Source organism: Pogona vitticeps, chromosome 6 (genome assembly GCF_051106095.1).
Source record: "Pogona vitticeps strain Pit_001003342236 chromosome 6, PviZW2.1, whole genome shotgun sequence".
Taxonomy (NCBI): domain Eukaryota; kingdom Metazoa; phylum Chordata; class Lepidosauria; order Squamata; family Agamidae; genus Pogona; species Pogona vitticeps.
This window is the reverse complement of record NC_135788.1, coordinates 65,210,013-65,234,564: the sequence shown is the minus strand read 5'-3', so window position 1 is coordinate 65,234,564 and position 24,552 is coordinate 65,210,013. Positions and strand designations below refer to the sequence as shown.

Genomic DNA, 24,552 nt, shown 5'->3' with positions numbered 1-24,552 from the left:
ACTCTGCCCCCACAAATGTTTAATATCTTTAGCTTTTATTATAGGGATGTAGAGGGTTTTACCTGCAGTTGCAGTTCAGACTATGCTAAAGCAGACTAGAAATGAGTGTTCATATTTTGGAAGACCCGACAGTATTGCAGGTTTAGCATTAGAGAGGCAGATGCGAAACTTTGTTCCTGGTCTACTTAGAGAAAGAGAGAGAGATGCATATATGTATATACTGTATTAATTAATTAATGCATATATGTATATACTGTATTAATTAATTAATTGCATCCTAATTACTTAATTACATTTCTATCCTGCCCATCTAGTCATTTTGACTACTCTGGGCAGCATACATCAAACACAACAAGAACAATTAAAATAATATCAACATCCAAAAATAAAATAATCATTCATGATGGAAAACATAAATAAATCAAATAATAGCTGGACAGAAGGCCTGCCTAAACAACCATGTTTTTAATTAGCTTTTAAAGACACCCAGCGAAGGGGCCATACGGATCTCTGAAGGTACGTTGTTCCACAACCAAGGAGCCACCACCGAGAAGGCCCGATTTCTTTTCTTTTTTTCCTTCCAGGCCTCTCTTGGCATTAGGCCCCTCAGTCACACCTCCAAACTAGATCAAGTGGAACAGGTAGACTTTGGTGGGAGAAGGCAAACCATCAAATAGCGAGGTCCTAAACCATATAGGACTTTATAAGTGATCATTAAGACTTTGAAATTGATGCGAAAGCATACGGGCAGCCAATGCAATGCGGCCAGAGTGGGAGAGATATGATGGTGATTCCTCACCCCACTAATAAATCTGGCTGCCACATTCTGCACCATTTGAAGCTTCCGCATCAGTCTCAAAGGTAGTCCCACATAGAGCACATTACAGTGGTCTAATCTCAAGATTACAAGCACATGCACTGAAGTGGTGAGTGCCCCAACATCAAGATAGGGACACAGCTGGGCAATCTGCCTAAGGTGGAAATAGACAGATCGGACCACTGACGCCACCTGAGTTTCCATGGTAAGCACCGGGTCCAGATGTATCCCCAAGCTACGAAGCTCACCCTTCACTTAAAGTATGCACTTTTACATTACCATTCACCATGAGCGTTTGTGCTTCCAGCTTGTGCAGAGACTGGCTCAAGGTAAGATACTTATATGAAACTTGCCAGCATGGATTGGCTTAGACCTGACATTGTGCTTCACATGATCATCTCATGATGTGATTGAGTCTCTAAACGCGTGAACAGGTCTTAGATGCCAACTGATTGTATACATGGCACACCAGTTTTGTATCCCCATCCCCATTTTAATTTGTTGCTGCAGTAGGTCTGGAAACTGACTTGTGGCAGCCTCTGGAATTGTTACTCTCCTTTGGAAAAATAAGATTTGCTCCTGTAAAGAAGATGGCATGGTCCCTACGCTGTTGACTCAAACACAGCATATTTACTCATCTCACTTTTCAGGGCGAAACTGCTAAAAACAAGGTATGCTGTCTATTGTAACACTGCAGAATCAGAGAGCATTTCATCATGTTGGAAGTCTAGTCTGATTAAAATGTGCCACTGGAATAAGGAATCGCATTTCCAAGTAGTTACATTTAGTACTGTACTTAGCTGCCAGAGGTTGAATACATAAATTATTGTTTGACTTGATATATTCTTGAGTAGCTTTGACTCAATGTGTCATATGGCACCATTTGAATCTAATTTGATTGTCAACACATCTTAAAACACTAAAATACAGATGAATCAATTTATATAGTAAGTTTGAAGCTTCTTTTCAGTCTGTCCAGCTATGTTTTAAAGAACTCTGTAATGGTGGTCTGAATGCATTGTTCAGTTTTTCATTTGGCAGGTACCATGAACACTCTTTTTAAAATGTTTGTGGTTTCATGCCAGTTTTGGACCAACATGCATTCAGATGATCAACTCACAGAACTGAGATGGTTTGCATTTCTGAACTGCAAATCAACAGTACAACAGGACCACTAATTGGGCATTCCGGCAGCTGTGGTCTGAAACTAGAACTTTTCTATGTTCTGCTGTCTCACTACAGATATTTTCCAGGAGACCAAAAACTGGGTGCAAATGGCCAAAAGTCACCACAGATTGAAAAATCTACAATGTTTGTATGAATGAGCTCTGCGTGAGTCCATTTCAGCGTGAATGGATGTGAATCACTCTTGTTCAAATGTTAGTTAAAATGGCACATGATGTATTTCAATATTCTTTAATTGAAGGCAGAAAGAATGTAAAAAAATTAAAAGGCTTCTACCCTGCATATATTTAGCGATCCTAGGGTTTTAGCTACGTTTCCTACTGCGTCAGGGTCTTTAAAAATACCTCAGTGGAAATCTACATTGATAGGACTTTTTCTTCAAAAATAACAGATTAGTTATTGATATTTGCCAGTGATTCTCTGTTCACTGGTAATGCTTCTCCATAGGAGAGTTTTATCTAACTGTTGTATCATGGTCCCAAGTAGGGAAAAAAGCTAAGAAATCCAATAGTAAAGATTTATTTTCTTGAGTCAGATGTGTAAATTATTCAATTTCCTACATAATAAAAATGTTGTTACAAGATATAAAACTGTGTTTTATTAAATTGTCTAATGTTATTTGCACATCAAATATAATTTCTAATATTTGCATTTCCTGTCTTAGAATCATAGACCTGTAGGGCTGGAAGGGACCCCAAAGGTCATTAAGTCCAACCCCCTGCCAAAATGGAAAATCCAAAGCTAAAGCATCCATGACAGGTAAAAGAGAGTCCACCACTTTCCAAGGCAATCTGTTCCAGTACTGAAAGCTCTTATTTGCCCAAAATTCTTCCTAATGTTTAGAAACTCTCCTTTCTCATAATTTGAATCCATTACTTTAGGACCTACTGTACCATGTGAAGCTACAGGAAAAAAAGAGCTTCCTCCATCTTCCATGTGACAATCCTTAAAATATTTAAAGATGGTTGTCACATTGCCTCTCAATCTTTTTTTCCTCAGACTCCTCACAGAGTTGAGTTTCCAGACTTTTCACTATCTTGATGTCCTCCTCTAGTTCCAGCTTGTTGATATTTTCATGCCATGATTTAACAGAATTCTTTTATGTATCTCTATGCAAGGTTTTTTTTTTTTTTTTTTAAAAATCTCTGGACGTCTCTAACCTTGATTGTTTGAGTGGCAAGAGCTGTGAAGTTCTACTAATATTCACATGGATATGAGAAGAATTCTGAGTACAGTTCGGAATTGTGGGCTTAGATAACAGGAACTGAGATTTAAAAATCCAAGGGGGTCAAGTAGCCCTCTGGCTAGCTTTGGACAAACTGCTCACTTTTAGTAAAGACTCTCTCATAGACTTATGATGTCAAATCAGTGTTCTATGCTCCATGGAAGAAATACTTAAGAATCAAAACTATATGTTTGGTGATCTCAGCAGTATGCCAATTTTGGGGTGAAGTACCCTGTGCAGAGGATGGCTATGTATATAACAAAGCATGGTGTCCTATAATAAAACAGTTTTTATAAAAGCCTCATCTATGGAAGAAGATGGCAGTGGATCCTCTTGGAGGGATTTATTCCATTTTGTCTTCATCTGCCTAGTAAGATCCTTGCTGTGACTGTTATTCGCTATGTCAATTCAGCTGCCTTGCATTTAGAGGCTGGCCTTCAATCGGTGGAATGTCAAGCTTGGCTGTATGCATTCCAATTCTGGTTGAAGGTGGTATATGCTCCCACAACCAGCTGGTATTTACACTGTCTACAAAAAGATGTCTTTACCAGCTTATGGCATAAAGGATTTACAGACAAATTACATCTTTTAGGCTTCTCTATGGACTTCTTTCTGAGTCAGCCTTATGATAGTGCCAAGCCAATGCTTGTACAACATATTAAAGATATAGACCTCCAATATTCACTAGCATGTGCAGCCAGGACAAGCTCACCAATGTACTTTGGTTTAAATTTTAACCTTCCCAAGTCAGCAAATTACTTATACCAAATCACAGCACCAAGGTATTGTTTTGTCTTGTCAAGGGCTAAGTTTAATTGCTTTCCCTCAGCCTTGTTAAAAGGGTGCTTTAATAACATTCCTTATGGAGAAAGGATATGCCCCTGTGGGGAACAAACAGTTGAGTCCTTGGCACACACCATTCTAGAATACAGCTTATATAGGTCTGAACGTATCCGTTACCTCTACCCAATAATGTATAAATGTACTAGTATACCTCCCACAGACTACCTGAAGTTTCTCCTGTCCGGAGAGAACCAATTAATAACACAGTTGGTGGCTACGTTTTTATCCTCAGTTTTAAGAACTCGTAAAATGTTATATTGAGGCAACCACCTAACTCAAGTTTTATACTGTCGATACGTTCTAACAACTTACTTATTCTGTATATCTTGTATTATGTTTTTATCTTTGAATTTTCAGGTCTATGACCATATAATCAATCTTAAAAAAGATTCTTGCTGTTACAAACAAGAGCCAAGTTGATTTGACATATTTGCCGTTGGTTTAAAACTTAGCAGCAGCGGCGTATGATAGGTGAATATTATTTCCTCTGGGACACAATAAGTATCATACAGTCATTTCCAATTTACTGGACCAAATTCTGACACAGCATTTCAACTTTATTCTGAGGTCTGCTGGACAGCAGTAGCTTGCTGTTCATCTGCGCAGAGCTGAAATAGAATTTCTGGTGACTATTGATGAAAAAATAATTTTACCAAAAGCATTCTTTGTTTTGAACAACTTTGATAGTACTCTTAGGTACAACCATTTTTAAATTCAGAAGGACCTCAGGAATCTAGTCACTCAACCACTCAGCATGTTCCCTCCAGTAAACGTAACATTAAACATGTATAAAGCCTCATTTCCAGTTTATCTAAGTCTGTGTATAAAGATCAAAAGATCAAATTGGCTTCTTTAACCTACTATTTATAATCCCTAGCTATACAAGCATATACAAACTGGTCCACACAATTTTCTCTGCCAAGAACTTATATTCTGTGCTAGGAGCTATGCTACTTATATTCAAAATAAATGCCTCATTTCTAATCAGGCATTAGCATTTTTGCCCCTTCTTGTTGTTCATCTCATCCCTTCCTTCAGTCTCTGCTTTATATGAGCTTGTCTCAGATCAGAAGACAACTGTCTAAATATTTATGTCACACTTCTAGAAGCATCAGTGAGAATTCAGTCATAGTGGGAGGAAATCAAACCAATCAAATACTATTGTTGAAAATCTTTGTCTCTGGTCAGGTTTCCCCACCTTCCCTTCCAGTTTTCCAGATGTTAAAAAGATAGTTATTTGCTGTCTCGAGATGGATAGTATTTATTTATATTTATTTATTTATTTCTTCAATTTATATCCTGCACCCATTAGTGCCAAGGCATTACACTGGGCAGAAATTAAATTACAAGAAATGTAATTAATAATAATGATAATAATGATAATAATGATGATAATGATAATGATAATGACAATGATGATGATGATGATGATGATGATGATGATGATGATGATGATGATGATGATGATGATAATAATAATAATAATAATAATAATAATAATAATAATAATAATAATAATAATAATAATAATAATAATAATAATAATAATAATAATAATAGCAGCATTAAAAGCAGTTTGCAAATAGTAGCATGCACTTCCTTTCATTTTCTGAGTACAGAATATGCTCCATGTGTTGGTCAGATTATACAAAACACAGGACTGGCTGCACAGCAGGCTTTTATTATTTTAGGATAAGAGAGTGAAATGTGTGGCAAATGCAAGAACAGCTTCTAATAGGGCTCATTTCACTTACTTGTCAATTGTGTTCTCAGAGATGGAGCATAAAATGTACCTGATTGGATCTCTGTATCCTTAGGGTTGTAATATTGAATTCAGAATCAGAAAACATAGTTGTGCCACTCAGATTCGATAAGATGTTGGTCAGACCATAAGCGGAAGAAATGGTTTGTGGGATATAAATGTCTAAGCCAGTTGAGAAAAAATGGCTTGGATGTGGTTTTTATTTGTCTGATTCAGGACAGTAGATTTCACTAGACTCCCTTCAGTCATGCAGACTTTTCATCCTTGAGAATAATGGAAGCTTCAACACACAAATCTTCTCACATGAGTCATGCGGAAGGGGCCCAGTATAACATCCTTCCTACAGGCAAGCCTGGGGAGTGATGACCTTAGTGAGAGCATGGTTCGTTATGGGACACAGGCATCTCTTTTTGGGTCTCTCCAATGGTAGTTGGATACCTTGTAACCTTTTATTTGATTCAGCAATCCATGCTATCATCATCGTCGTCGTCGTCTTTGAACTGCAGAGTTGTATTGACTGTTTACTGTTTCTGGTTGACTTTAGAGCTTTGTTTAATTAGTGTTTGTGTTGTTCCCTTTTCCTTTTATCTGTAAACTGCTGTATGATTTCTAATTTTTTTAAGTGAAAACTAGTAGATAAATTTGATAACGAATAAATATGAACAGCTGGAAGGAAGCTGAGAAGACATTTGTGATAATAAATACCTGTTCCAAATCTGTGTTCTAGCTTCTTAGCACATTGGCTGGAACAAATGAAACTCAAAAGAGGAGGTTCATGTAACCTAAGCACAATGCCATAGCTAAATTGGATGAGAAATCTTTTAAAAGCTCAGACAGCAAGAAAATGAAAAACCTTCATGTCCCTCAGATGTTTCTTTTGCTTTTGAGACTGTCCTCTTTGACACAGTGAGAATCTGACTACTTAACCTCTTTCTCCTTCCTCAAGAGCCTATGTATCATCATAACCTGTTTTCCAGCAACCATGAATCCCTATGGAATTACTCAGCATTTCTCTGTGTATCATGCAGAGTGGAGTTGGACTTCTTCAAAATACTCTCAGCTCCTTGTATATAAAGCTTTCTAGCAGAAAATATTTCCCTCCTTATGTACACACACATGCATATATACAACATTTTGCATTTTGTTTTGAAATAATTCCCAAATGTCAAGTTAAATGCTTCTGTGAGAGCGGTAAGCCTTCCAACATGCTGTTTGAGCCACTAACAAACATAGCCTTCCCCCAGTGTGCATCATATTCAAATTCATTCAGCTAAGTATTATGAGTTCATATACATTATTTTTGACATTGTTGATTTCATTTTTGCTGATTTCATTTCAACTTGTAAAGCTGTTCAGTTATAACAGAAGAAACCTACTGAAGGCAATCCTGGAGACTTTAATGGAGCTTTCAAGAATTTCCAACTTTGTGTCTTGTAAAATGAAGTAAGGGGGGAAATCTCTAGGAAAAACTTCAATCAGAATTGGAAAGCAGGCCTATTATTTCTGTTGATATGTACATATCTCTGGAGTCACACATCTGTTTTGAGAGCTGCAAAATATTGTCGTGGTGACCAACATCCTGTTGTGCATGTACACCAGTGTTGTATAATCGTGCAAATTTCCAGTGATTAACAAGTTGCTGCTTACATTTGTGGTCATGTGCTGGTTGTGTGACCTGGTGGAATAGAAATGCAAGCAGCAAGATGTTAATTAGTGCAATGCTCTGCTGCAATTTATGAAACTACATTTGTGTGTGTTATATGTCATTAATTCACTTCTGCTATTTGAGAACACCGATAGGATGTTTGAAGTATGTGAAATGTTCAAGGAGTGGTTTAATATCGCCACAAGTGAGTTTTCTTCCGGAAGTATGGATTTGTACCAAAACCTCTTGAGGCCTAGTCCAACATTCTATTGACTGTACCACATTGGATCTCCTGCCATATTGGTTTTCCTAGCATACATTCCCAATAGGAGTCTGATCAGTATATTCTAGAATGAGAAATAGACTGAGAAATTGGGGAAATAGAAAGATTAACCCAACTAACCTATGCAGAAGCCTACAAAATTGAGGCCCAGTCTAAAATCAAAATTTCTTTACAAATACAGTGTCTTACAATATATGTTCAGAATCCTGTTGGTGGTTGTCGGCCTAGTGCTGATCAGGCACAAGGCCACCCAAAACCCACAACAGAAAATTACAACATACAGTTATTTGGAGGAAAAGGGCCATAACCTAATTAGTTACAGCAGCAATCCCAGTTGCAGCACTGGGGAATTGGATCCATCGCATTAAGAGATCCAAATGTCCCCCGATGCCCACCACCAGCTCCAGTCCTTGGAGGCCGTGTGGGCATATGCCACTCCATGATTCCCTGCCAACAGGTCCCCGAGTTGGCAAGATCAAGGCCCTGCACCAGTTCCTCTTAAGAGGCTTCCTTTAACAACCAAGGTGAGTGGGCTCCTGCTCCCCATATTCATACCACCTGGATCCAACCCTCATGCCCCAAACCACCAGCAAAGCTGTGACAAAGGCAATAAGACACAAAATATCTATGACAATCAATCAATAATCAAAATCCCAGCAACCAACCTTAATTTGTACTGCTAAACCAATACCACAAATGTAAAACCCATAATAATAACAACCAGATAGGTGGGGTACAAATAGAATAAATAAATAAAATAAATAAAAATAATCTTAGTGGTGAACTGTGACAAGTTAAGAAGCCAGGGTAGATTTTTTGCTTTTACTCGCTGCAATGTATGACTCATGTGCAACAGTAAATGTATGCGTTGACTCCTTAACTTGTGGTAGTTCACCACCAGTAATTATGCTGATTGCATTACATTAGTATAAAAATATAATACGGGTCTGGGCATTCATTTTTGTTTATTCTAATTGGATTACACAGCTGCGAAACAAGCCAGAAAGAACTTTGTCATAAAAAGTTAATGGAGGTGTGATCAAAATGGCCAGTAATCTTACTGCTCTGTTTTGGAAAATGAATGTTTCCAAAAGTAAGAGATGCTTGTACCACATCTGTTTTATACTGTAAGCCACCTTGGATCCTTTGGGAGAAAGGCAGCAAACAATCAAACAAAAAAACCAATCGAAGGCTTTGTGGTAACCCACTGCTAAAAAGTATCCCTCTGTGTTCATTTTTCTTTGATACATTTTATTATAGCAGAAGAAGAAGGGGGTAACTGCAGAACAACATGGGAGAAAAGGTTAAGAAGCCCCCTTCTGCCCTGTGTGTATCTTCCATTTCAAATCTTGCTCTTGGTGACTGTGCTGTGCAAAAATAAAACAACAGCAAAATAATCACAAAGGCACGTGATTCTGCCCTGAGTGGCTTCTGCTAGTTAGGGTGAAGTTTGCCTTTGTGTTTCCAGGTCACTGATATATTGAGGAGGAAAGAAATCAAAAGTAAAGATTTAAAAGCACACTCGTGTGTCCTGTTACTGGGATGTGTTGTAAAAAGGCATTTAACAATACAACAGTTAAAATAAAACTCTGCACAAATGGTCATGGGCTTTCTCTTGCGGTCTTGTTTTTCAGTAAGCCTACAATGAACCAAACATTAGCTCTGGAAGACCATTTCACTTTCTTGCTCTCTGCTTATACCACCATAACATCAGGATTGTAGCAACGCCTCAAGGGTTTATAAAACTAGTGTCCAGTCTATTCCAAAACAACCTGCTCCTGTATCTTGAAATGGGAACTTCGTTACTTTGAAATTCATTCATTAGTGTGGCTACATTTTCCTGGTACCCAGAGAACCCTTCTTATTGGAGGGAAAGGGTTTTCTTGTTTACTCCTTTTTCTGCTCCTCAGAGCCTGTTCACACTGGCATATAGTTATGATATATGGTTCCCTGATTCCACTGTCTGGCATTGAAAAAAAGATCTCATTTGCTCATGCTTCTACTTAAAGCAATCCATCCTTCCCCTTTAAGAGCTGGCCTGAATCTTTCTGGCACAGGGCTAGAGAGCATGCACAAACTGTCACTTTGGCAGTTCATGCCTGTTCATTTAGTGGCCAAGCAGGTGTTCGGCACTTCAAAGCCTTGCCTTCTCTTGCAGGCAGGCACCCAGACCTCCCTGCTCTACCACCTCTGGGTGCTACCTTTGAGTGGGTGCCTGTGGAGGAGGTGGGACTTTGAACCACCAAACACTTGTTTGGCTGCTAAACAAATGAGCACAAACAAGTGCCCATCTCTAATTGTGATGCAAAATAGCTCTTTGTTCTACCTTCGTGAACAGGTTCCAAGAGGTAAAGTAGACTTCACTGAAGATAAAAACCTTTTAAGTATTGGCCAGATCGCACCAAATTTCGCAGTATGGACAGGCCCTCCGTTGGTTCCACTGACAGCCTGTGTAATTCTTCCTTGTATCAACCTTAGTATTGTTTTGAGACCTATTTGTAAAAAAGTGTTATTATTATTGTTGTTGTTCAGGAAGTTGACTATGAGAGAATAAGCACTTTACCATGACTGCATCTAAGAAACAAACATCTAAGAATTTGTTTCTCTGTTAAAAGTTTCAGTCAATGCACAGATAGCTGAACATAGCATTACTACTTTCTCCTAGTTTTAAAGAGATATAATTGCTGCTTTCAACAGTAACCCTCATTTTATTTCATATTGCACATCAATTTTTATGTCAGGGTGGGAATGATTTTCTGTCAAAATTACTTAACATTGTTTCCAGTTGCTGGGAAAATCTCCTTCCTAATTTTGCAGAGATTTGAAGAAATGTACCTTAAAAATGGCAGAGAACCTGTTGTTTTATGTAGTACTTCTTATTAGAACAATCGGTTGATTTGTGACAAGGAAAATTCTGAAGAGAGGACAATGTACAAGTTGAAGAGAAATAATCATTTGGTTTCTAAATATCTTTCAGCAGCACAGCTGATTTACAAACCACATTGGGATATTTCATTTTCATATTCTCCTGGTAAAAAAGACTTAGGGTAGCAACCATAATGTTTAAAAGATAGTTTCAGTTAAAACATAATAAATATTAAAGAGCAATTAAACTCACAACTTTAAAACAACAAAATAAAATAGTTTTAAAACATAGTACTGTAAACCGGTTTGCAAATCCAATTCCTCACCATGAATATTCCTCACATGCCAAGCCTGTTTGAATAAAAGAATCTTTGCTTGCTGATGGAAGGACAGCTAGCAACAGACCAGTCTTATGTCTCTTGGGCTTTCTCCTCAGACTGGGATCAGCCACCAAAAACGGCCCTTCTTTTTGGAGGGCATGGCTGTGAATGTGATAGGACCAAGAGGAAGACCTCCCGGAAGACCTTAAAATCCTAAGAGGCTTATATAAGGAAATATAGTCCTTCAGATAACCTAGTGGTTTATAGGTCAAAATAGACTGATAGCCAGAAAACTGTCATCTCCCTGTAACCACATATTTTTCGTTGCTAGCAATGTTATGTATCAAGGCATTCTGCTTGCACAGAAAAGCTATTCTGCTGATGGAGAAGAAAACATTCCTTGGAGCTGTTCAAATGGGCTAGCTGTGTTTTGGCCACGAAAAGACAATAGGTTGGATCCAGTCTTAATGGAAAAACTTGTTGCAGAGTTTTGACTTTTGGTTAAATTCCTCTGGCTGTGCAACAGAAGTGCAGGGACTCAAAGAACAGAATAGCTCCAAGTTGCCCAGATTAATCCACCCCTTTTTCTCATCAACAGGCATGTACAGTCTCAGTAACGCCCACTGAGACATTACTAATAGAAATAATTTAAATGTTTCTTTTATTTACAGTGAGACAGCTCAAATGGCAAACTGACAAAACATGACTGACTTTTGGCAACAGACCTCAACAACTATAAACTGCCAACAGACAACAGAGAGGGGGAAAGGACTGAGTAGAGAGATGGGGCTCTCTTTGAATTCAGAGGCAGGAAAGGAAATATTAGTGCTTTTAGTGACTGGCAGTTACCCAGTGGAGAAAAATCCCTCCCAACCACTCATTCTAGAGGCAGCATACAGTATGAAGTTGCAAAAAACTTCAACAGAATTGAGGTCCCACAGAGGTTCCCTCTGAAGAAGGGGGCATCCACATGATTTTCTCCTATAGTTGTTGTGGGTTTTTTGGGCTCTTTGGCTGTGTTCTGAAGGTTGTTCTTCCTAACGTTTCGCCAATCTCTGTGGCCGGCATCTTCAGAGGACAGCACTCTGTGCTCTGGTGTAGTTGGCTTGGGAATGCAGTATTTATGGCTGTGAGATAGGCCTTTGTCTTTTTCTGTAGATGGGTGATTAGTGTGTATTGTTGTGGGTGTATTGTTGTGATAAGGAGAAGAGATTATCTGTTCCTGTGGTTGATGGGTGTCATTAGTTGGTCTTTTGTGTGTAGTGATCCCCTGTCCTAGTGGCTGGGTAGAGTTCGTTGACCTTTTGCATGCTGTATTTTTGAGAGCTGGGAGCCAAGTTTTGTTGAGCTTCAAACTTTCCTTTTTTCTGTTTTACTGGTGCTTGTGGATTTCAATGGCTTCCCTGTGCAGTCTGACATAATGATTGCTGGTGTTGTCCAGTATTTCAGTATTTTGGAACAGAATTTCATGTCCAGTTTGTTTCAGGGCATGTTCAGCTACTGCAGATTTTTCTGGTTGTTTTAGTCTGCAATGTCTCTCATGTTTTTTGATTCTGGTGTGGATGCTGCATATTGTGGTTCCAGTATATACCTGGCCACAACTGCAAGGTATCCGGTATACTCCTGCAGTGGTGAAGGGGTCCCTTCTGTCCTTTGCTGACCATAACATTTGTTGTATTTTTGTGGTGGGCTCGAATACTGTTTGTAGGTTGTGTGTTTTCACAGTCCCTTTGGGAATATATTTTCTCCTATACCTTCTTCTTTCCTCCCTCCCTTCCTTGAAGCCCCTGTTGTATCTCTCACATAGTTGCAAAGGTTTCCTCAGTCTCTCAGAGTAGCATCAGAAACGGTGCTGAGGACTGCAGCGAAAAGAAGGAATTGGAGAAAATTGCTACCTGTGATGCAGCAGGCCTGCACTATGTGCAAGTCTGGATTCAGTCTTATGCCTTTTACAGTTGTAAAATATCTCTTTCTTAAAATGCATGTTGTACAGCAGTGTGGTCAAAATGGGCACTTTGGTTTGAGCACAAGAAATTTCTGTTTCTTGTAGTGATTTATGCCCAGCTGTATACAAAAAAGTCTGCCTCAAGAATGAAAGAATAAAAACCACCACTAGTTAAAACAGAAGTTATTTCCAGCAAAATCAGTTAATGGTTTCTATTTTCTATCAGGTGGGTTGAAGCTGGTGACTTTCCTAATCCCAAATATGTTCATAATAGCAAACAATTACTTAAGAGTTTCAAGCATTTTTAAAATAAATCCATGAAGCTCTATGGGTTAATAATAGACAAGCAAGTAGGGCTTCTGATTGTCAATGTACCGGATACTTGGGGCATAATTTAATCAATTGGTAACAGTTACATCTATCCTCATGAAGTTTTCTTTGGCCCCACCCCATGCCCTTTGCTCTGCCAGCTACTGGAATGGAGCCACCTTGTTGTGATCTTGAGGCAAGTCTCTGTTCTGCATTTGTCTGAGTGGGATGCTATAGAGAATTTTTTTTAAAAAAATATTTGACATCTCAGCAGCTGATAATACTATCTTGTTTTGTACCGTATTTTGGCCTCAATGCTAGTTTTGACGTTTTTAATAAAATAAGTTGTTAAATTTTTATATTACCTGATTTATTCTGGTTTTACTGTTTACTCTTTTTCATTGATTATTGATTATAAGTTGCCATGGCTAAAGGATCTGGGAAAGGGGCCTGGTAAATTTTAAAAGTAAGAAAATATCTAAAACATGATGTATGTCTGAGGTTTGGTCAGCAAAGATATTGCCAGGCACACTATTATTCCTCTAACAATATGAACTGCTAGGCATGCTGCTCTCCTAGTAGTGTGATATTTTAAAAGAAAAAAACGTTTGGCGAGGAAGGAAAAACAGGAGTTTAATAAACCCCACTGCTTTTTTTGTGTCTTTTGTACCCACTATGTGAGCCTGTACTCAAATTAAAGCAGTGCAGTTAAAAAGGCCACATGTCTGTTATGGTTTCCAAATGGAAGAATTATTTGTATTAGGCAACAGATGACATGTAAAACTGTATGTGTCTTGACCGCACTGTTTCAGATGTAACTGGAGACTACATGACTGAATGCACCTCAGAATCAACTGCACACTGAGAATTAGGAGTTCGAAGAGTGATTCTAATTCAGCTTTCTCTCACTGGTGCAGTTTTCTACCACCACCACCACCACTATCCAGCCTTAAAGTTGGTGCCCTCCTTCCCTCCCTCTATTTTTATCCTTGCAAGAATTCTGTGAGGTAACTTAGGCTGAAAACTAGGGACTCTTCATACCTATCTGTTCAGAAGTATGCATGGCTCATGAGTTCAGTGGGGTCTGCCCCTAACTAAGAGTGGAACCTGATATATTGTAACCCTGCAAGCTTCATGGCTATAGGTGTAGGTTACTCTTAGCTTTCAAAATAAAAACCCCTACTGCTGCTTGAAGTGACACAGTCCAGAAACAGTTTTCTGTTGTCATCTGCTGTTTGTGTAGACTGTGCCTTAATCATATTGTCCAATGAGATTCCTCTTTATCTTTAGTAGCTGACAGCTCTCATACGGATGGCAGTATCCTCAACAGGAATCTTTATGTGGCAAACAGTGAGAATGGTTTGCTTCTAGGCAAGCATAAATATAGCAGCCAGGAGACATCAGAGGATAAAATCATGACTTTAATCTGCAGACCACACTGTGCTGCACTGATGGTTTGATGCAGATCCCATTTAAACTGGTTTTTTACACTGATGTATTTAATCCTAGTTAATGCTGATTTCTACGTTTATATTCTAGTACTTGGATTTAAATTTGTTGTGACTTGGGCTGGATACTTCCCCCCCAACTGAAGGTTTGTTAGTCATATGCATCATAATATTTAGAACCCCATTAGACACATCAACAGGTAGCAGCTATAAATCCATAACAAATAATAGGAATACAACTGATATTGGTTTGCAGCTTTGATACTTCTTTGTCATTAAAGATATAGTGTAGCAAAATATCTATGAGCTTGTTGAAAATAAATTGCTCTTTGTGCTAGTCTGACTACCTTTGTGAGAGGGAAAGCAGTGGTCTTGTCTGCACCATCAACACATTTCTTAATTCAGTTTGAGCCTTTGAAAAACTTGCAGGCCCAAGGATTTAGGATGAAATCCTAACTAGTCAAGATGGCCATGCTAGCACAAGAGAGTTGTGTCAGCACAAGAGGTTTCTGCCTATTCAATAAACACTACAGTTGGTGTGTCTTTGAGTTTGGATTGCATTGTAAATCAGAGGATGAAATAGTAGGGGGGAAAAGGAAGAGAAGCTTTCCGGGATTAGGCATTTGACCTAGAGTATCCTGGAAAGTGAAAGAGTGCTGTTGCAATGACCTCTGAAATACAGTAAACTCATGGTTTTCTAAGCGTGAAAGCATATGGCCAATTCTTTTTATCAGCTTCTGATATATCCTAGGCAGTGCCTGGGCTGTTGTTTAATTACTGAATTTGAGACTTACCCAATTTACAGTTAGAGACAGTTATTTTAGTATGTTTCTGGCCTAGGAGAATTTTACATCTGTTCAATTGTTTAAAATGTGCATTAAATAGTAAATATTTCTTTCTAAAACATAGGTTTACTCTAAAATACACAATTTTCTGTGCATTCTCCATTGAAATTTGAAAACTTATTTGAACTAAGAATCTGTGTCACAAAATTCAGAGAAGTACATAAGGTGAAACATAATACCATTGTGCTGGAAGTGTGAACTGCTGGGAAAGTAGATTGGACAAAGTTGTCCAACATTGCCAACTACAGTTTGTATCCTTATCTGGAAGATTTGGGATATTTATACAGTATATATAAATCAGACAGGGAATAGAAGCCATTTTGAACAATTTAAAATATATGAAACAGTAAAAATGATTTAAAACTGTTAAAGACTGTACATTTGCCAAAGGACACTGCATAGCATATGAGTGATCAATTTAGAAGTATTTATCCCAAATTGCATTCTGGGAATTTATTCTACCCTAAATAATTATAAACATTGTATTCTTGGAATAATTCTTATCCTTTATATTCATTTCAATGAAACAAGCAGATCTCAGAGAAGTTACTTCCTTGTGCTACAACACCCCCCCCCCCCCGAATTCCCCAGCCAGGATAGTGACTAGCTGGTCACCATTCTGCTGGTTTGGAGGGCTTCTAAGAGTTGTATTCCAAATAAATCAGTTTCCTGAGTTCTGGAACTGGGAGACTAGGCAGCTGGGAGTTTTGGTGACAATTATTTCTTGAAGTTTCTATCTGTTCTTTTTCTATGCCTGCTGTAGCAAGAGATACTTGTAAAACAAGGAGCACAGAAGTTAAATGAAGAGGCCAAGGGGGCAATGAGAAAGAAAAGGCTTGGATTCTTTGACTTGCATTTAATGGTATATTAAAAAATATGGGACAGATGTCTGGATTGGAAATGTGCAAATTCAGGTAGTCTAAGCGATTCCACCTGGAACTTAATCTGATTTGCTTCTAGTTAAATATGTTTCAACTCAGCCCAGAGATTCAACTCTGACTCCTCTACTTTCAAAGTTTCTCTTAATAATAATTGTGAGATACAGTAGCCTGCTCTTAACAAATTTCATAAAACAATCAAAATATCTATGTCATATTGCCAGAAGGGATAAGGGGAAGAAAACAGAGGATTACACAGACTGACCTATCAAGTTGGCTTTGGTTTTACAGATTAGATTCTTTATGATTAAGGGCATTCTGTCATGATCATAATAAATGCTGGACAAGAGACAAATGGTTTGGTTCTCTAGCTGGAGAATTACTTTGGAGTCAAGGGAGGCGTAGTCGTTGTAAACCATCCTTCAGTTGTCATGTTGGTACTGTGATTGTGTACTATGTCTACAACGGTGACGGGGAAAGAAATCCAATCCAGCTTTGTGCATAATTGTAGGCTATCTGTTCAGCTATTATGAAATCTTTAGGCTTTGTTTCAGTTGAGGGTTACTTCTAAAGGATATAGAGCTCTATCTCACTGATAATAAAATCCACATTCTGCTGAAAAAAAACATAACACAAACTTAAGTGTACACACAACACATGTGCACAAGCGGACTACTCTGTCAGTGGAGTGAGTTTATTTTGAGGTAGATTCCAGTGAATCAATTCTGCATATGTGAACACCTCTGCTCTGTGTTTCTTTGGTATTTTTTTTGACAGCCACCAGTTAGCCAAGCCAAGCTTTCCTTCTCTCCCTCCCTCAACTTTCTCCCTTTCTGCCCTATCCCTCAACCAACCTCTTCTCCTAACCCCCTACAAATCCTTCCTGTTTTCTATTCCCCTCAGTCACCTGCCATCACCCTCACCCCTTGACCCTTTTTCCATTTCCACCCCCTCTTTCCCTTTCCAGCCCTTTCAGGATTTCATATAATTTTTATATGGGATCACCACAATCAAATCATAAATTCCATCTGTGCCCTCAGACTACCAATCCAAGGCATGCCTTGTTTTTTGTTTGTTTGTTTGTTTGTTTAAATTTGGGGTGATCTTATACATAGAATTCATGGTGATTCATGGAGACTCATGCCTGGGACCCATGCTTTCATGATTTGGGGTGATCCTACCTATAAAAATCATGGGGATTCATGGAGAGTTTCTCCAGGAATTGGAGTCCAAAGGGAAGGGTGGATCCTCCATGAGACTCACTCTCTATGTGAAGTTTTAGTTTTCATTCATCCCGGTGGGAGAAACCACCCTCGCACCTCCCTTGCTGTAACTAAATCTGTCCTCTCTGTGTGTGCATGTGCATATGTGCATTTGCGTGTGTTCGTATGCACCAGATATACCAGAGGAAAAACCTTGCCCCCTTTCCACTTGTCCTTCTCCCCCTCCATTTCCATTCTCCTCCTCCTCCTTATTGGACCCACCTGATAGGAGATGAAGGTGTCAGTGACATCACCACAAAACTTTTTGATTTGGGCTAAAGTCCAAATGACTTAATCCCACATCCAAAAAATACACTTGCTCTGCCAGTTTCTTCTGGAAGTGGGAACAGGCTTTCAGTTGAATTTAATTCAGTTCATATTGAAATAAACCATTATTAAGAAGCAATGGACAGGGAAATGTTCCCATCAGCAACCCAACTTCTTGAGCTGTAGCCAGCACTTCCTATTCATTGATACAAATAAACACACTTGTCTCATAATCAAAGTACAGTGGTGCCTCGCACAACGGGCGCCTCGTAGAGCGATGAATTTGCTCTACGAGGCCATTTTTGCGATCGCAAATGCGATCGCAAAACGGTGCCGGTATAGGCGGGAAATCGCAGAACGAAGGGCGGTAAGGTGCTCGCTTACCGACCTTCGCTTTGTGACCCGACAATCAGCTGTTCCGCGGCTTCAAAATGGCCGCCGGAACAGCCGAAAGGGGCCGGGGCGCAGCAACCCATTTCGGGGCTTCCGGCAGCGTTTTCGCGCGCTCCCCTTGCTTACCAAGGGCGCGAAAATGCTGCGCCCCGGCCCCTTTCGGCTGTTCCGGTGGCCATTTTGGACCCACCAGACAGCTGATGGCAGCCATTTTGGCACCCTCGGTGTGCGAGGGGAGGGCACGAAAACGGCTGCCGGCCCCTGGGAAACATCGCACAACGGTGAGTATTCTATGGCATTGGAACGCATTAAACGGTGTTTAATGCGTTCCAATGCCTTTTTGTGTTCCGTAGTGCGATGTTTCCCACAGCGAAGGTTAATCCGGAACGGATTAACCTCGCTGTGCAGGGCACCACTGTATGGATATGCTGTAAGAGTGAAGTCATGTCATCTGTTCACCATGCCTGCACCATCAAACAATGGCTTTTGTGTATGACAAAGATATCACATAGTGTATGTTCATGCCAGAGCCTTATGGCCATCTCATAACGCCAGAGCCTTATGGCCAACACCATACTATTAAATGCCCTGTTTCCTCAAAAATAAGACCTAACCTGAAAATAATCCCTAGTGTGATTCTTCAGGATGCTTGTAATATAAGCCCTACCCCCAAAATAAACCTCAATAAATGAAACCTTACCCTCCACCATTGTGCAGCAACCAGAAGATGACATGGCTCTATTTGAATAAATGTAGATTGTTGTACATGAAAAAAAAAAATCCCCTGAAAATAAGCCTTAATGGGTTTTTTGGAACAAAAATTAATATAAGACCCTGTCTTATTTTTGGGGAAACATGGTAGAAGAAGTTCACAACACAGAAATATAAGTTTTTGAGCAAGGAAAACCGAGGAAACACTCTGCACTTAGAACGTAAAAATCTAGTCATGTGAACAATCACTTGTAGTCTAAACTGGTACTGGTCATCACAAAACTGTGCAATATAGGCATGTGCCATTCATGTTTTTTGAACTTTTAGGGACTTTTTGGAGATTCCCAGAAACCACTGGGCAACTTCCTTTTTTTAACAAGCCAGGCCCTGAAGGCTTCCAACTCGGCCTTTTCCTAGGTGAGCTATATTTAAGTTTCTTTAGGTGTGGGCCTCTCATGTGGAACTCCCAGAATGGCAGTTTCTGGGAAGTGAACTTAAAAAGTTCAAATGGCAAAGCTCTAGTGTAATGTACTTGACCTGGATGTGTAGAATGAATTTAGGCAATGACCTATACCTCCATGTTGCCTTGTGTTATAAAGGTATATACTGACCATTATATCGTTTCGATTGTCTAGTCCACTGGTTCTTAACCTTGGGTTACTCAGGAGTTTTGGACTGCAACTCCCAGAAGCCTTCACCATCAGCTGTGCTGACTGGGGTTTCTGGGAGTTGCAGTTCAAAAGCGGCTGAGTAACAAAGTTTAAGAACCACTGGTCTAGTCAAACGGACTGCTGTAGGGGAGGCTAAAAGTCCCTCAGTCCAGATAGCATTGATAAGGGTGACTTGGGGTAGTTACAATGAACGTGTAACTCCCTTTCTTTAACAGCTACAGTTGCTGCTGGTCCATTTCCAGGTTCAGTTCAGAGTGCTGGTTATGACCTCTAATACCCTATGCAACTTGAATCCAGGCTATCTGAAATACCATATTCTCCTATATAAGACTGTCTGGGATTTTAGATCTGTTGGAAAGGCCCTTCACATGGTCCCACCAATTTCAGAGGTGTGTTTGGTGGGGATTCGGGAGTGGGCCTTCTTAGTGGCTCCTTGCCAAGAGAGGATAGGTTTGCCACTTCCTTGCTATACTTTTCTCAGCAAGCAAAGACCATCTTATTCAGGAAGGCTTTAAGCAATTAAGAACCTCAGATCATAAGATTATAGCTGTTTGTTTTTTCTTTTTTAAGGCAAACTAACAATAGTATTTGAAAGAAGTCCTCTTAAAGTGTTCTGACTTTAATTTTCCATTGTTTTATGTATTGTAAACTGCTTGGGTTCCAATTCTGGGAGAAAGGTGGCAGATAAATAAAATAAATAAAAACAAATAATGTTCTTGTCTTTTCAAGTCATACTTTCCCATTTTGATGTCTCATTGGCAAATTTTTCTTATATTTTCTGGATTTTCTGCATTAGAATAATGACATAGGTTAGCGGTTCTTAACCTTTTCTTTACCCTTTAAATATCTTTTGTTGCCATGGACTACCAAGACATATCTCAAGATTTAAAACCCTAAGGTACATCAAATATTTATTTAAAGTTTCACAGGAAGGGACTCATCAAATTATATTCCTTGCTATAAAGGCAACACTTTTTACAATGTTTAGAAGAAGCTTCATTGTGCTTTGAACAGGATGCACCCTTATCAACAGTATCAGTTCTTTTACATTTCAGATTCAGCCAACAATCCATTTTGAGGCTGAGCCAAAATGCATTGTTTGTTTGTTTGTTTGTTTATTGATTGATTGATTGATTGATTGATTGATTGATTGATTGATTGATTGATTGCATTTATATGCCGCCCATCTAGACATGGTCTACTCATAACATGGTTATGGAATTTACTGGGATAATATTGAAAAGTCACTTTACCTGACAATAACCAAACAGTTTTATTAGCACAAATTGAAGAAGAAACACAATCATGAAGTCTGTCCCAATATTCAGTCACACTGACACTGACTAACTCTGACTTTCTCTTCCCATGGCTTCTGACTGTCTGTACAGTGGCAAGAAATGTCACATACTGTCTCTCAGCCGCGGAGCGTCATTCACTTGCATGTTCTCACTGTCTGCAGAAATATCAAACATTTGCTAGCAAACAGTTATTTACATACCTGATTTTTACTTTTGTCTGTTTTTAATGGCGGCAGTAGATTGGAAAAGCCAAGCTTTACCTAAACAAGCAAGAAATTAAGATTTCATTTTCCATTTCCTTTTCTTTCTTTCTTTCTTTCTTTCTTTCTTTCTTTCTTTCTTTCTTTCTTTCTTTCTTTCTTTCTTTCTTTCTTTCTTTCTTTCTTTCTTTCTTTCTTTCTTTCTTTCTTTCTATTTTAACTGCAAAACATCATAACACTTCTTCAAGCCTTTGCAGACCCCCTGTGGTACACAGACCACAGGTGAAGAACCTATGATATAGGTGATCCTAGTCAACCAGGGAGCATGAGGAATGGGATGATGTGACATCAGTATGTAAACAATTAGCTTTGGTTACACAATAACAATACTTTGGCCAAATAAAGCAGCCCTTGAGAATTATTGCCCACACAAGGGCAATGTGCATCTTTTTGTTCCAATATGTTGAAGAGGGGAAATGTTTTGACTCTATAAAAATATTTGTGGAGTATGGTTTGCTTTTTGAATTAGCTCTACTGCTTAGGATTGCAGCTGTACTGTACATGAGTTCATATTTGTCAGCCACTGTTTTAAAAAATTGATTTGTATGAATACATTTTAAAACCTATACATGAAATAATTTTGCAAAATTCAGTTATTGATGATATACTAGATGGTATCAGAATTTCTCTTCACTTAATTGTTATCAATACAGAGGCAGTGTTACATGACATTATTTATTCCATTATTTGCATTTTTAACCTTAGGGAAAAAAGAGAGGATGATTGTCAGAAACAAAGGTAATATTGAAATATTTCATGCAGTGTGTTATATTCAGTGGATAAACGACAATGGCCTTGCATCATATCAAATAGACTGATATAAGCAGATCGTAAGCAAATGGTTGTACAAAAATTAGATGAGCAGGATGTTTAGAGGTGCAAAATGGTCAGGTACATTAAAGGAATTAACACTACAGTTTAACTTTATTAATTTTATTATTCAATGACCTACTATCTGCTCTCCTGCCATAATTATCTCTAAGGACTCAGGATGCTGGTTATCTTCTCATGCATGACTAAAACAAATCTAAAAGAGCACCATAATTGTAGAGCATATGGAATCCCAGCCACTAATTTAATTTATCTGTATAAAGACACTAAATAGTATAGATCATAGGTTCTTAACCTGTGGTCCGTGAACCCCTGGGGGGCTGCGATGTCCTCACAGGGGGTCTGTGAAGGCTTGAAAAATTCTTATTATGCTTTGCAGTAAAAACAGAAAGAAAGAAAATATAGAATAAAATTTAAATTTCCCTTGCTTGTTAGTGTAAAACTTGGCTTTTTCAATCTACTGCCAACATTAAAAACAAACAAAATTAAAAATAGGTTATGTAAACAAATATTTGATAGCAAATAACTGATATTTCTGCACATGGTGAAATGTATCTATTTCTATCAGCCTTTGCACTAAAAGCCATGTTGAATCCACTAAGCTGTGGAGCAAAGACTAAGAAGATTGGGGAGAATCCACCACAAATTGGACAGAGGCATCTTTCATACTGAGAACTTTTTCTCATGGAAGATGTATTTGCTTAATTCCTCCATTTCCTCTGCAACAAAATCTACTTCATTCAGCCTCACCCCCTGACTCTCTCTGCCATGTTCAGGAGGTTAGAAGGGATACTATGGGAAAATCCACTTCTACCAGACTAGTTTCACATACAAAAGTCTGGATATATAATGCATAGAAGATACAGTATTTTGATGCAGTGCTCATAGCAATGTTACTCAATATTTAGACCTCCCTTTTCCCCTCTACCATCTATCTGTTCCATACTAGAATTTGTGGAAAAGCTTGTTCTGTACCACCCTTGTGTATGATATGTTCTGGGGTGCTTATTTCCCCAATATTGTCATTAGAAGATTAATATCATGAGATATTTTTGACCTTTTCCTAATGTTACTTCAAGAAAAATGCAACCTAAGCCAAGCAGCAGCAGTTTTTCTGGGAAGGAAGACTTTACTTGCTACAGAATTGCCTCTGTTCTGCTGCAAACCTTCCAAACATTTTCCTTGACTCTAAGATCATCACTATAGATGGAGGTATTCGTATTCATATATAAATACAAATATCCCCCCACAGGTGGAAATAACGAGGGTCCGGCCCCTTGGGGCTGGATGGTCCACTCACTATTTCACTGCTGCTGCGACCTCTGCAGAGCCTTCCAATGGCTCCAAAGATCGCATTCGGCTCGCCACTCCTGACAGGAGGCAGAACGACAAGCCTCTCTGCTAGGTTGAAGAGTGGCTCGCCGAACACGATTTCTGGAGCCATTTGAAGGCTCTGTATTTATTTATTTATTTATTTATTTATTTATTTATTTATTTATTTATTTATTTATTTATTTATTTATTTATTTATTTATTTATTTATTTATTCGGTTTTTACCCCGCCCCTCTACTGGTGATGGCTTACATCAGTTAAAACAGGTTAAAATAACATATACTGTAAAAATGCAGTTATACTCTGTGGGGATTGCAGCAGTGTCGGAATCCAGGGTTATCTCCAACTGTGGGGGGATATTTGTATACGAATACCCCCATCTCTAATCATCACATTTGAGAATATGGGGACTAGTGGGGCACCAAGGAGCCAGAGACTAAACCAAAACAAAACCAGAACTCTGGCTGAAACTATGGTTTATAGGCAGAAACTAGGAATATACCCAAAAACATGTGTCTAGGAAGACATCTAGCAAACTATGAGAATCCGATCTATATCAGCGGTTCATTTTCAGGAGGCAGGAGGTGCTCTCATGGGAACAGGGAGTGGAAACATCTTCTCCCAGCCCAGTTGCATGCACCAAAATCTGGATCCATATCATTGTTATTAACTGCTGCACAAAACCACTGTGGTGGAATGCCCACATCACTCCTGTCTATCATAGCTAAAGCTCAAGTGCAGGAGCCTATGAGAAGACAGGAGGGGCGGAGTCAATTAGACAGACAGAATGAGGCAGTTAGAGAGGAGAATTGGAGAGTGTTAAGAAGAGAAAGTTGGAAAATTGGAGAGTTAGAATGAGAAGGAGATAAATGGAATAAGAAAGCTAAATAGATGGTCAGAGAATATTAATGAGGTGGTTAATGTAAATAAGTAAATACCTCACTTGAATAAGCAAACGTGTAATCTAATATAAGAAGTTTAGTGAGTGATCCTAAAAAATAATAAAAGAACATCTGTGATTTAAAAACCAAAAGACAAATAAACAAGTTATATTGGCAGCACGTGTCTGATACATATATGGTGCAGTGTGGATGAGAGATCCACTGGTGGTAGCGGAAGAAAGAGTAAACGTATCCAGAGGGTGAACCTGTGTTTG

General features: G+C 38.8%; 1 protein-coding gene across 1 annotated transcript in view; it reads left to right on the top strand.

Moving 5' to 3' along the window:
• Positions 1-24,552, top strand: part of POU6F2 (POU class 6 homeobox 2) — a 414,737-nt gene that overhangs the window by 9,743 nt on the left and 380,442 nt on the right. The gene's annotated exons all lie outside the window — the stretch shown is intronic.